At 41.5% G+C, this 14,627-nt stretch overlaps 1 long non-coding RNA gene across 2 annotated transcripts; it reads left to right on the top strand.

Moving 5' to 3' along the window:
• Positions 1-8,074: 8,074 nt before the first annotated feature.
• LOC134481933 (uncharacterized) lies at positions 8,075-14,352 on the top strand. Of its 2 annotated transcripts, XR_010057863.1 has the most exons (3): positions 8,075-8,234; positions 9,391-10,156; positions 13,771-14,352. It is a non-coding gene; the product is annotated as an uncharacterized LOC134481933 (long non-coding RNA). The 2 variants fall into 2 exon arrangements; XR_010057862.1 differs by lacking the exon at positions 8,075-8,234 and having other exon boundaries at positions 8,969-10,156.
• Positions 14,353-14,627: the final 275 nt, after the last annotated feature.

The following is a 14,627-nucleotide window of genomic DNA, read 5'->3' as shown; positions in this document are numbered from 1 at the left end:
CTAGCCACTGTCAGAAATAGCAGAACAAAGTAACACTAGAGATAATCTGATGGCGAGAGGCAAGCGCAGGAACCCAAGCAACAGAAACCAAGACTACATGCCATCATCGGAGCCCAATTCTCCCACCAAAACAAACATGGAATATCCAAACACACCAGAAAAGCAAGATCTAGTTTCAAAATCATATTTGATCATGATGCTGGAGGACTTCAGGAAAGACCTGAACACACTTAGGGAAGCACAGGAAAACATTAATAAACAAGTAAAAGCCTACAGAGAGGAATCGCAAAAATCCCTGAAAGAATTCCAGGAAAACACAATCAAACAGTTGAAGGAATTAAAAATGGAAATAGAAGCAATCAAGAAAGAACACATGGAAACAACCCTGGATATAGAAAACCAAAAGAAGAGACAAGGAGCTGTAGATACAAGCTTCACCAACAGAATACAAGAGATGGAAGAGAGAATCTCAGGAGCAGAAGATTCCATAGAAATCATTGACTCAACTGTCAAAGATAATGTAAAGCGGAAAAAGCTACTGGTCCAAAACATACAGGAAATCCAGGACTCAATGAGAAGATCAAACCTAAGGATAATAGGTATAGAAGAGAGTGAAGACTCCCAGCTCAAAGGACCAGTAAATATCTTCAACAAAATCATAGAAGAAAACTTCCCTAACCTAAAAAAAGAGATACCCATAGACATACAGGAAGCCTACAGAACTCCAAATAGATTGGACCAGAAAAGAAACACCTCCCGTCACATAATTGTCAAAACACCAAACGCACAAAATAAAGAAAGAATATTAAAAGCAGTAAGGGAAAAAGGTCAAGTAACATATAAAGGCAGACCTATCAGAATCACACCAGACTTCTCGCCAGAAACTATGAAGGCCAGAAGATCCTGGACTGATGTTATACAGACCCTAAGAGAACACAAATGCCAGCCCAGATTACTGTATCCAGCAAAACTCTCAATTAACATTGATGGAGAAACCAAGATATTCCATGACAAAACCAAATTTACACAATATCTTTCTACAAATCCAGCACTACAAAGGATAATAAATGGTAAAGCCCAACATAAGGAGGCAAGCTATACCCTAGAAGAAGCAAGAAACTAATCGTCTTGGCAACAAAACAAAGAGAACGAAAGCACACAAACATAACCTCACATCAAATATGAATATAACGGGAAGCAATAATCACTATTCCTTAATATCTCTCAATATCAATGGCCTCAACTCCCCAATAAAAAGACATAGATTAACAAACTGGATACGCAACGAGGACCCTGCATTCTGCTGCCTACAGGAAACACACCTCAGAGACAAAGACAGACACTACCTCAGAGTGAAAGGCTGGAAAACAACTTTCCAAGCAAATGGTCAGAAGAAGCAAGCTGGAGTAGCCATTCTAATATCAAATAAAATCAATTTCCAACTAAAAGTCATCAAAAAAGATAAGGAAGGACACTTCATATTCATCAAAGGAAAAATCAACCAAGATGAACTCTCAATCCTAAATATCTATGCCCCAAATACAAGGGCACCTACATATGTAAAAGAAACCTTACTAAAGCTCAAAACACACATTGCACCTCACACAATAATAGTGGGAGATTTCAACACCCCACTCTCATCAATGGACAGATCATGGAAACAGAAATTAAACAGTGATGTAGACAGACTAAGAGAAGTCATGAGCCAAATGGACTTAACGGATATTTATAGAACATTCTATCCTAAAGCAAAAGGATATACCTTCTTCTCAGCTCCTCATGGTACTTTCTCCAAAATTGACCATATAATTGGTCAAAAAACGGGCCTCAACAGGTACAGAAAGATAGAAATAATCCCATGCGTGCTATCGGACCACCACGGCCTAAAACTGGTCTTCAATAACAATAAGGGAAGAATGCCCACATATACGTGGAAATTGAACAATGCTCTACTCAATGATAACCTGGTCAAGGAAGAAATAAAGAAAGAAATTAAAAACTTTTTAGAATTTAATGAAAATGAAGATACAACATACTCAAACTTATGGGACACAATGAAAGCTGTGCTAAGAGGAAAACTCATAGCGCTGAGTGCCTGCAGAAAGAAACAGGAAAGAGCATATGTCAGCAGCTTGACAGCACACCTAAAAGCTCTAGAACAAAAAGAAGCAAATACACCCAGGAGGAGTAGAAGGCAGGAAATAATCAAACTCAGAGCTGAAATCAACCAAGTAGAAACAAAAAGGACCATAGAAAGAATCAACAGAACCAAAAGTTGGTTCTTTGAGAAAATCAACAAGATAGATAAACCCTTAGCCAGACTAACGAGAGGACACAGAGAGTGTGTCCAAATTAACAAAATCAGAAATGAAAAGGGAGACATAACTACAGATTCGGAGGAAATTCAAAAAATCTTCAGATCTTACTATAAAAACCTATATTCAACAAAATTTGAAAATCTTCAGGAAATGGACAATTTCCTAGACAGATACCAGGTATCGAAGTTAAATCAGGAACAGATAAACCAGTTAAACAACCCCATAACTCCTAAGGAAATAGAAGCAGTCATTAAAGGTCTCCCAACCAAAAAGAGCCCAGGTCCAGACGGGTTTAGTGCAGAATTCTATCAAACCTTCATAGAAGACCTCATACCAATATTATCCAAACTATTCCACAAAATTGAAACAGATGGAGCCCTACCGAATTCCTTCTACGAAGCCACAATTACTCTTATACCTAAACCACACAAAGACACAACAAAGAAAGAGAACTTCAGACCAATTTCCCTTATGAATATCGACGCAAAAATACTCAATAAAATTCTGGCAAACCGAATTCAAGAGCACATCAAAACAATCATCCACCATGATCAAGTAGGCTTCATCCCAGGCATGCAGGGATGGTTTAATATACGGAAAACCATCAACGTGATCCATTATATAAACAAACTGAAAGAACAGAACCACATGATCATTTCATTAGATGCTGAGAAAGCATTTGACAAAATTCAACACCCCTTCATGATAAAAGTCCTGGAAAGAATAGGAATTCAAGGCCCATACCTAAACATAGTAAAAGCCATATACAGCAAACCAGTTGCTAACATTAAACTAAATGGAGAGAAACTTGAAGCAATCCCACTAAAATCAGGGACTAGACAAGGCTGCCCACTCTCTCCCTACTTATTCAATATAGTTCTTGAAGTTCTAGCCAGAGCAATAGACAACAAAAGGAGATCAAAGGGATACAGATCGGAAAAGAAGAGGTCAAAATATCACTATTTGCAGATGACATGATAGTATATTTAAGTGATCCCAAAAGTTCCACCAGAGAACTACTAAAGCTGATAAACAACTTCAGCAAAGTGGCTGGGTATAAAATTAACTCAAATAAATCAGTTGCCTTCCTCTATACAAAAGAGAAACAAGCCGAGAAAGAAATTAGGGAAACGACACCCTTCATAATAGACCCAAATAATATAAAATACCTCGGTGTGACTTTAACCAAGCAAGTAAAAGATCTGTACAATAAGAACTTCAAGACACTGAGGAAAGAAATTGAAGAAGACCTCAGAAGATGGAAAGATCTCCCATGCTCATGGATTGGCAGGATTAATATGGTAAAAATGGCCATTTTACCAAAAGCAATCTACAGATTCAATGCAATCCCCATCAAAATACCAATCCAATTCTTCAAAGAGTTAGACAGAACAATTTGCAAATTCATCTGGAATAACAAAAAACCCAGGATAGCTAAAGCTATCCTCAACAATAAAAGGACTTCAGGGGGAATCACTATCCCTGAACTCAAGCAGTATTACAGAGCAATAGTGATAAAAACTGCATGGTATTGGTACAGAGACAGACAGATAGACCAATGGAATAGAATTGAAGACCCAGAAATGAACCCACACACCTATGGTCACTTGATTTTTGACAAAGGAGCCAAAACCATCCAATGGAAAAAAGATAGTATTTTCAGCAAATGGTGCTGGTTCAACTGGAGGGCAACATGTAGAAGAATGCAGATCGATCCATCCTTATCACCCTGTACAAAGCTTAAGTCCAAGTGGATCAAGGACCTCCACATCAAACCAGACACACTCAAACTAATAGAAGAAAAACTAGGGAAGCATCTGGAACACATGGGCACTGTAAAAAATTTCCTGAACAAAACACCAATGGCTTATGCTCTAAGATCAAGAATCGACAAATGGGATCTCATAAAACTGCAAAGCTTCTGTAAGGCAAAGGACACTGTGGTTAGGACAAAACGGCAACCAACAGATTGGGAAAAGATCTTTACCAATCCTACAACAGATAGAGGCCTTATTTCCAAAATATACAAAGAACTCAAGAAGTTAGACCGCAGGGAAACAAATAACCCTATTAAAAAATGGGGTTCAGAGCTAAACAAAGAATTCACAGCTGAGGAATGCCGAATGGCTGAGAAACACCTAAAGAAATGTTCAACATCTTTAGTCATAAGGGAAATGCAAATCAAAACAACCCTGAGATTTCACCTCACACCAGTGCGATTGGCTAAGATCAAAAACTCAGGTGACAGCAGATGCTGGCGAGGATGTGGAGAAAGAGGAACACTCCTCCATTGTTGGTGGGATTGCAGACTGGTAAAACCATTCTGGAAATCAGTCTGGAGGTTCCTCAGAAAATTGGACATTGAACTGCCTGAGGATCCAGCTATACCTCTCTTGGGCATATACCCAAAAGATGCCTCAACATATAAAAGAGACACGTGCTCCACTATGTTCATCGCAGCCTTATTTATAATAGCCAGAAGCTGGAAAGAACCCAGATGCCCTTCAACAGAGGAATGGATACAGAAAATGTGGTACATCTACACAATGGAATATTACTCAGCTATCAAAAACAACGAGTTTATGAAATTCGTAGGCAAATGGTTGGAACTGGAAAATATCATCCTGAGTGAGCTAACCCAATCACAGAAAGACATACATGGTATGCACTCATTGATAAGTGGCTATTAGCCCAAATGCTTGAATTACCCTAGATCCCTAGAACAAACGAAACTCAAGACGGATGATCAAAATGTGAATGCTTCACTCCTTCTTTAAATGAGGAAAAAGAATACCCTTGGCAGGGAAGGGAGAGGCAAAGATTAAAACAGAGACTGAAGGAACACCCATTCAGAGCCTGCCCCACATGTGGCCCATACATATACAGCCACCCAATTAGACAAGATGGATGAAGCAAAGAAGTGCAGACCGACAGGAGCCGGATGTAGATCGCTCCTGAGAGACACAGCCAGAATACAGCAAATATAGAGGCGAATGCCAGCAGCAAACCACTGAACTGAGAATAGGTCCCCTATTGAAGGAATCAGAGAAAGAACTGGAAGAGCTTGAAGGGGCTCGAGACCCCAAAAGTACAACAATGCCAAGCAACCAGAGCTTCCAGGGACTAAGCCACTACCTAAAGACTATACATGGACTGACCCTGGACTCTGACCCCATAGGTAGCAATGAATATCCTAGTAAGAGCACCAGTGGAAGGGGAAGCCCTGGGTCCTGCTAAGACTGAACCCACAGTGAACTAGTCTATGGGGGAGGGCGGCAATGGGGGGAGGGTTGGGAGGGGAACACCCATAAGGAAGGGGAGGGGGGAGGGGGATGTTTGCCCGGAAACCGGGAAAGGGAATAACACTCGAAATGTATATAAGAAATACTCAAGTTAATAAAAAAAAAAAAAATTGTGGCTAATGATTGCCAGTGTTACATTGACTACAGTTTACAGTCTGATCCCAGACAGACTCGGGATTCTAACTCACACATATCTGTGCTTAAGAAAAAATCAAACAGGTGGAGATTGTCACAAGGGTTGATGAGGCTATGGAACTTATAAGAGCATGACAGCCTGCTTCCTCCAACTGCTATTTCAAGAAATACATATAGAATTATTATAGATTTAAAAGATTGGTCTTTTTTTTCTTTCCTTTTCTTTTCTTTTCTTTTTTTTTTTTTTTTTTGGTGCTGGGGACCGACCCAGGGCCTTGCTCTACCACTGAGCTAAATTCCCAACCCCTAAGAGATTGTTTTTATACTGTTTCTTGCACTCTTGGGTTGTTGTGAAATATTTCATTTCTTGTGTTTCCTTGGGTTTTGTTTGACTTGACCATACATTTGTATGCCTTTTTGAAAGAAAAATGTACTAATTTTTATTTATTTTGGTGAATTGTTCTTTGGATGACTTTTGTCTGTGGTTCCTCTGAATGCAGTTCCAACGGTGGCCAGAGAGACACCAGATACTGAGTTATAAATGATGGTTAAGCACCCTGTAGGTCCTCAGAGTGAAGCCAGCAGGTTGCCCAGGTCAAACTCCAATTCTAGCTCCCAGTGCACCATGATGTGCTACAGCTTCTCTGCTTCCTCCTGCTCTTCCTTGGCCAGCAGCACCTCTGCATTCTGCCCCTCCATGGCTCTCGCTTGGGTCTCAGTTCCTCCCTCACTTTTGGGGATTTTAACTTTAAGAATGGACAGAAAGTTTACAATTTGATGTTTGTTCTATACCTGAGAAGCTTTTTTGCCAGGAAAAGGGAGTTTCCATTGCACAAAATGGGATGGTAAGACAGAGATTTCAGGAAAAAACATGGGTGAATATATTGAAACCATGACCCCTCTCAAGGCACACTCCAAGAAACAACATACTCCAACTTGCATACATTTAAAGGTGAAGGAAAAAAATATTGGCCTCTGGGGAACAGTAACAACTGTAGAAATTGGACTATATGTCACATGCATGGACACTGGGTTTATACATTTCAGGAAGAAGAATATCCCTCATCCACGGTCTTTAGACCTTTGGCTGTTAACAAAGATGTTCTATCCATTTCAAGGTCTGATACAACTCTCCCTCTCCTCAGCAACTGAGTTGTAATGAAGGAGTGAGAACTCTGAAGCTCTGGAAGGAGAGTGAGCGAATGGGTGTTCCTGGCTCAAAAGTGAGTCTCTGGAAAAGCCACTGCAGAAACTGGTCAGTCTGGGTGGAGGTAGTTAGCAAGTAAGCTATGGCATTTCCCACTGACATCACCGGTAGTGTCTTCCCTGGAAATTCTCTTGTATCCAGGAGACACTAGAATGTTCTGTGATGTCAGCAGTGTTGTGGTGACACCAACTGCCTGAGCGATTTCCCTTCATTTCCTAATGGGTTCCCGAGGAGGCATGTTCTCCAGGATCCTCAGTCTCTTTCGGAGGGACAATCATATCCATGCAGGCACCAGACCAAGGCAGAGGGAGGCCAGCCTTCTATCATGTTGGAGAAGAAGACGAATGGAAAGGTCCTTGAGGAGGTCAAGTGAGTACTGGGCAGGGCAAGGGGAGCTCCCTGGAGCAGGTTGGCTTGTGTTGGTCCTTCCAGGAGTAGGACATATGATTTAGAGCCTCAGTCTTCCTAATGGCTGACCCAGACACAATAATTTCTGATCATTAGTTTGACAGAAAACCAAGAACTGTTATATGTCAAGGGGCTTTCCTTGGATCTCTTTAGTGTCCTGGGCAGTGTCAAAGAATACCAGGATGAGCCTTTATAAGAATAACAAAGTGTCTCTTCCAGGATCGGCTGTTGAAACACTTCATTCTCAGCAGTGTCCTGTAGATTACTTGGGTAATTGATGCCAAGAGGGATACTCTCCTGGTCATATATCAAGGTCTCAGTTACTTTGTCCTTGAACACACATGATTAGGGATTCAAGATGTTAAGCAGTTTGAACTCAAGGACTTACCTGCCTCACATCAGACATTAGCTGAGAAGGTCCTCCAATTCTTCTTGTTTAGGCCAGCTTTAGAATTTCAGTGACAGAGGAATGGCTTTAGGAGGTGTGGTCTATATCTATGATGGCATATGTCATCATATGGCTATGATGGTGGGAACAGGGAACTAGCTGAGTTCAGCTTAAAGATAGCTTTCTTGCTCTGTCAGGGATTCACTGTATCTGTAGAACTGTTCATCCTCAGACTTCTGTTTAGAGTAAGCATAGTTTTCCTTGACACTGTGTCCACATATATGCCTGTTTACTGGTGTTTATCTACCTACAGAGTTTGATCAGAAGGCATCGTCCCAACCCTCGACGACACCTGTTGAAGAGGAGAGAATGAAGCGTTTGGAGAACCTCAAAATTGCTCTCCAGAAGATGCAGAAGGAGAGAGATGAACTCAGGAGTATCCTGGCCGATTACCCGGGAAAGAATTTAAATGACAGGTAGTCACAATGCAAGTTCTGTTAAATCCACATTTCCTCACATCACAGTAGGCTACAACTCCAGGGTGTCCTCATGGTCAAAATCACTTTCCTGATTGCATCAGAATGTGAAGTTCAGATGGGAATGGGATGGTGGCACAGGCTATTTTAATTCCTACAAACGTAAATCATAGCCTGTGGCCTGATTGAATCACAGTCTGGGAGTGAGGGTAGTAGTGTGTGAGCTCTCATTGTGTGGTTTAAGGAGACTGGACAGGTGTTGGCTTGTGGGAATTTCTAGGTGCTCTGATTATGACCAATCATTGTTGTAATTGACGTGGAGGTGCTTTGGGTTCAATAGGTCCTGTGAAGAGCTGGAGGGACCCAATCCCACTTGCTGCCTCACAGTGTGTGACTGGACTGACAACAGGGGATCACTGGTTTTCTCTGATTTTATTCATTGTATTTGGAGATAATGCCACATCCTTATATTTAATTGGCATTCTAATTGTATTTGAGAGAGAGAGAGAGAGAGAGAGAGAGAGAGAGAGAGAGAGTGTTTTGTGTGAGTTTGTGTGTGTGTATGCATGTGTGATTGTGTTTGTGTGTATCACTTAAGATCTGGGTATTCTATGTACTGATTTGGCCTGAGAATTATCCTGTGTCAATTTCCATGGCATGATAATGATGAGGGTGAGAGCCTCACTGTGAGCAGTAGAACATTTCACATCTGCTCAGGTGGACGCACATGGGAATCTCCTGGTGCGTGTTATAAATTCTTTTCCCTGTAAATACTGTTCATGTTCCTTTGGGTTTTCATGTAGCAATAGATTCTATGATTGAGAATTGTTACCTAAGAACAGGAGAATAGTCTTCATGGGCTTAAGTTGGAGCCTGGATTGTGACACAGGGTCCTCGAATGTTCTTGGCAAGCTAGTCTATTCCTTCAAACCCCCTCAGGGAGCTCAAGCAAATCAGCTCCCTCCTTCTGTTTCCTGGCACTGCTGTCTCCGTGTTCACAATAATAAACTTAATAAATATCAAATGACCCAGTACCAAGAAGCAAGGGCGTGGCATGTCCTAGGCTGGGGTAGTTCAGGATTCAGTCTGAATTCATGTAATTCTTGAATCCTTCATTCATAATGTTATTTCATCCTTGGACCATGCCTTACCACAGGAACAACTTTGAGTCTGAGATGCTCACGATGCAGCACCAGTAAGTGATGACCGACATGAAGAAAATGAGCGAGCAGGTCAATAGAGCTTTGGTCAAATGTACACACCTCACACTGGAAAATGACTGGTACTGGTGAGTAACTTACAAGGTTGTGACCCCAGCACAGGGCACAGCATGTGTCAGCCCATTCTTATCTTCGAAGTAAAGTGAGGATCAGGCTTTTTAGTGTTTGAAGCAGACCAGGAAGCCTGTGTCTAAGGAAGGCTCTAGGACACACAGGACACAGAAAGATTGGCCTCCAAGCGACATTCTAATAAAATGGACAAATAAGCACACATGGGGATTAAGTCCTCTTCCGGGAAAAACTTGAATCAATGGTGTCAGTTTTTGAGAAGTGCCCTGAGTCTTCTGGAATGTGGCTCTTTTCTCCATTTGACCTGTCTCTAGGTCATGCTCCATGGCTACTGTGGACTTGGACTATAATCTGGGACTCTCTTCAGATCAGGACCCTAGAAGGAGTAATGGACTTGGAGACGTGGGAGGAAGTTGGAGACTGGCTGGGAGTCACCATTTTTATTTTGTGTCTCAGCCACAGCTTCTGCCCCCTCCTAACTGAGTTGTTTGAGCTGAAGAACAATGCCCAGAGAGCAGGGCATGAGAACAGGGAGCTTCTATGGGAACAGATTGCACTGGAAGAGTCTATTAAGGAAACAACAAGGTTCTGTGGGGAAGCCAGTATGAAAATCCGTGTAACAAGCATCCTCAGGTAGGATGAATGAAGCATCAAGGGCAGGTTTTCCTGATATCTAAGCATAAACCAAGTCAAACCAGTTTAACCTTTCTCCACCTTATCCAGACACTCTCCTAGGTCTCATCCAGTTGTTCATCTCTTTGAACATTTACAAAACTTTCTGTGATGTTAGCTTCATGCAAGAAACTGGAGGATTGACAACCAAATCCTCCTGCTCAACTAGAAAATGCATTTCCTTAAGGGGGATCTGTTGATCACACACTGCACACTTACATGCCATTATGCTAGAGGGATGCCATGAGGTAGCCGTCTTTGTAGTGCACAGAACTGATTAGAGTTCAGTTCAATTGCCAAAAGAATGGCTCTCATTGTCAATTATAATGGGGCTTGTGGACTTTCTCTCCTTTTCCCCGTACATTGAAAATGGTCCCTCCCGCCTGTCCAAATCGTGGTTTCTAGTGACAGTGCTTGAGAAGCAGTTTGTCCGTCCTGTTCTATGTCAGTGTTTTAGTGTTCTTTCCTGTGGCTTATGTCCTGGAGCTGACTGGATGAACAGGGATGTAGGAAAGACTTCTCTCAGGGTGAGGGTTTGTGTGAGATATGTGAGGATTAGAGGGATATTTTTGTCCAGCTCTCTCAACCTAGTGTGCCCAAGAAGTGCATTCCCTACACAGGTTTACTCTATAAGGGATGGAGAGCAGTGTCTAAGCTCTCACTTGACACATTTCCTTTGCCTAATCTGTATTCAACAACTGTTGTTCTAGCATGATGGCCTCCCCATTCTTTTCTGCTTCTCAGTTATGATTTCTGTTCTCTCCCTCTCCCTCTCCCTCTCCCTCTCCCTTCCCCTCTCCATCTCTCTCTGACTCTGTGTGTGTGTTTGTGGGCGTGTTTTTTTGTGTGTTTTTTGTCTGTGGGCACATATATGTGTGATCATGTTTATGACTATGGTGCATATTGTACTTTGGAAGTTGTTTGTTTTAATTGTTTGTGATATGGGGGTCTTATATATATAAGTGTGTGTATATGTGTGCTTTTTCACATGTGTGTGTGAAGTCATCAAGTTTCTGAACACAGACACATATATATTTATATATATTGTATAAGTCTATATGTGCATATTTAGAAACATGTAAAAGTATACACACACACACACACACACACACACACACACACACACACACACACCACAAACACTCTGAGAGAGAAAGAAGAAGAGAAAACATAATCTTTCCAATTACATTTTAAACTGTTCTTAATGGGGTCTTGATCACTATTCAAACTATTTACACTGGGAAAACTATTCATAAACATTGATATTACTTGGAGAAAACTTGAATAGGGTACAGGGATGTGAGGAGAGGCTGCTGTGTGAAATCTATATACCTCAGTATAGAAACTGATGACTCAGAGCTCTTCTGCCTTCTTTGCTCTCAGTGTATAGTAACACTGGAAGGTCATGTGGCTTGTTGTGTCTTCTCAGCATCCTGGTTATGTTAATCGTTACCTGCCACCACTTTCTTTCCAGATTGGCCTAAACTTGGTTGAATATACCTTGGCTTTGGAGTTTGGCCTGGAATTTGTTAATTGAAAGATTAATTTGCTTAGAGTTGAATCTGCAAGCAGAAGATGTCCAGGAGTTATGCTGAGGTGGAATCACATCTTTGCCTCAGACAGAAACTTAGGCTCAAAATCGTCCAAAGCACTCACCCTGTGTTGTGTTGTGGCAATCTTAACCATTGTTATTCAAAATCATTTGATCTGAGTGAAAATCATCTGTAAGGAGGGTTTAGAACAGTGATGACCCTCAGACATTGCTGGAGGTGTCAAATGGGTAGCCCTGTGAGAAGCTGTGTACAACTCTTGTGAAAGTTCAACCTTTTGACACAGCGATTCCAGAACAAGAAGTAGGTGTGAGCAGAGAAACTGTGGCACATTAGTGTTGTAGTGGTTCACCTCAGAGCAGCCATGAAGCAAAATTACCCAGATATCCATCAGTCAGAAAGTGAAAACGTACAATGTTGTACAGCCCTTCCAATGACTGCGGCTGAGTTTGATTATACCTGCCAGCATTTGGCTTTGAATTAGCCTTCTCTTACTCGAATTATATCTGATAGCATCCCAGTACAAGTTTTACCTTGGATTGTGGTTATGGAGAAATCCTAGCTGTTTGTGCTGGTAGTTTGTTTCCCCTGTCAGGTATTGTATGGTAAAGGGACCTCATATTGAAAAATGCAGCTCACTTTGCATGCACTGGGAAACAGTGAGCAGAGGACTGAAGAGGCTCACCTCCCCCCCCCCCCCCCAGTGCTCTGTTTCCTGAAATCAGCCTCCTGTGCACAGCCTTGTGACCTTGCTAAGCAGGCTTGGCTAACAGGCCTAGATGTCACATTTCTAATTTCTGATTTTCAGGGGAATACACTTTATTGGCTGAGCTGTCTTTAGGCTATGCTCACTGTGTACTTACTCCACTCCAGGTTTTTTTTTTTTTTCTTATGCCACAATAGTAGACTGGGTGATCCCTTCTATTACCATTAACTGGGAAACTAACCACATTCTGCAAAATACTCTGCTTGTATATGTGAACAAATATATTTGGGTGAGTTCAAAAGTGTGTATGTCTGGGTGTCTGTCTGTCTGTGTCTGTATATATGTATGTCTCCATGGACAATATAATCTTCTAATGACCAGGATGAGGAGAGAATGGAGGAAAGTCTGCAGGACCCCCTGAATCAGCAAAAACTGGTCACTGAGCAAAAGGCCTTGTCTGAGAAGATGCAGCATCATTTCGGTGTCACTGAGAGGATTTGAAAGCACAGGATGAGAGGACCCAAGTAGATTCCCTGTACTTATAAACTGTCTTATTGGGTGTGTGACTTTCTCCATAGTTCTCAGCACCTGTCACCTCGGAGCAGCTCAGAATATTTTTCTTGTCCATTTTAAAAGAAATTCCGTCCATGAAGTGTATGTGATCCATAGAGATTCTGGCTAGTGTGTACTGATCCCTCCAGTCTGTGCTCTCTTGTATTATCTGAGCCCAGTGCCTTTAGGTCTCCCCACAAATAGTTTTATGATACACATAAACAAAGGAGTGGTATAGTTTATTTTCTGCATGAGTATCTCCTTTGGACTTCAATGCCTACCCTCGGCAAGATTTCCATGCAGCATATTCTTGCCAAGTATAATATCACTTCAGTGTGCATGTACTTCTTGAGATATTGTTTCTCTGGGTCTTTGCAGATATTGAGGTTGTCATGTGGACCCCAGGCATATTCCTGCACTGGAGGAATAATAATAGTCTTCATTTCAGTGATGGCCAGACTTCCAAGGCCTTCCTATTGTTTTCTAGTTTGTTCATATCTCTCCTCACCTGACATTGAGACATTGCTACATGATATTAAAATATAATGTATACGTATGATTGGAATTATCTGCTGTTCACTGTTTAATTTTTAGCAGTTTTGAAAGCTGGGAAAATATGCAGGCCTGTGGGATCTCTTACCCTTCTCTCTTGGGCATGAGAGAATGACCTCAGATGAAAGATCATCCTGGATTATCCTGCTGAATTGTGCTGCTGTGTATGGGATAAGTGACATGGCAGGTTCTCACCAGGCCTTTTCCACCCCTAGGTCTGAACACTGTAGCAGAAGCTTTCCCAGGGCACAGAGCAGGATTACAACTCTCAGAGACAGAACTGTCCACCAGGAGCACTGAGGGTGCAAAGATTAACACCACCTCCCGCATCTCAGTCCTTGTAACCATACCAATCTTGGGCTAAATTTGAAAGACCTTGAGATGTGGCCTGGAACACGCCTCACGTTTAACCTTTTGACGACTTGTCCATCAACAACCAACCACTCCGAGTGAGGCAGGTCTACATTCATCTTGAGGAGATTTTTACCATCTTACCTGCCGTTCTGCTGTGTTTGCAAGGCCAGCAACAGGCTGGAGTTATATGTTGAAGAATCAGCAGGAATTGAATGCTGACTAATTTACTTGTTATATTTGTTTTTAGTTTGAAGTTTGGTTTTATGCATTTGGTTTTATTTGTTTACGTTTGAAGTTTTGTTATTTATTTGTTAACTTTAGTTTTTTAATTAATATGCTATATTCTTAAGGCTATATACATTGAACTCATTGACTCCCCACTTTAAAATGTTCTCGAATAAATTAATTTTTGCCAATAAATAAAAATGTGACCTTTAACCCTTCACTCACAAGACCGTCCTGAGTCGTGTGTGGTTCTTCCTCCTGTAACAGCACAAGTGTAAGGCAACAGTGGTTTTCTGCAAGTCTCATGCAGCTTAGGCTTCACCATCAGTTCACAGCAGCCAGAGCTGCACAGGAAACTGTGCTCTTGATGTAGACAGTGTATCGTGCTCTGTGGATCCCACATACATGATGAAAATTATCCTTGCTTTATCCCTGTGCTCACAAATTTAGCTTCCTTTATAGTGACAAACAAAGGAGAAACACAAGTATTTCT

This window comes from Rattus norvegicus, chromosome 15 (assembly GCF_036323735.1).
Source record: "Rattus norvegicus strain BN/NHsdMcwi chromosome 15, GRCr8, whole genome shotgun sequence".
Lineage (NCBI taxonomy): Eukaryota > Metazoa > Chordata > Mammalia > Rodentia > Muridae > Rattus > Rattus norvegicus.
Note: the sequence above shows the minus strand (reverse complement) of the source record. Positions and strands in the feature narration are given on the sequence as shown.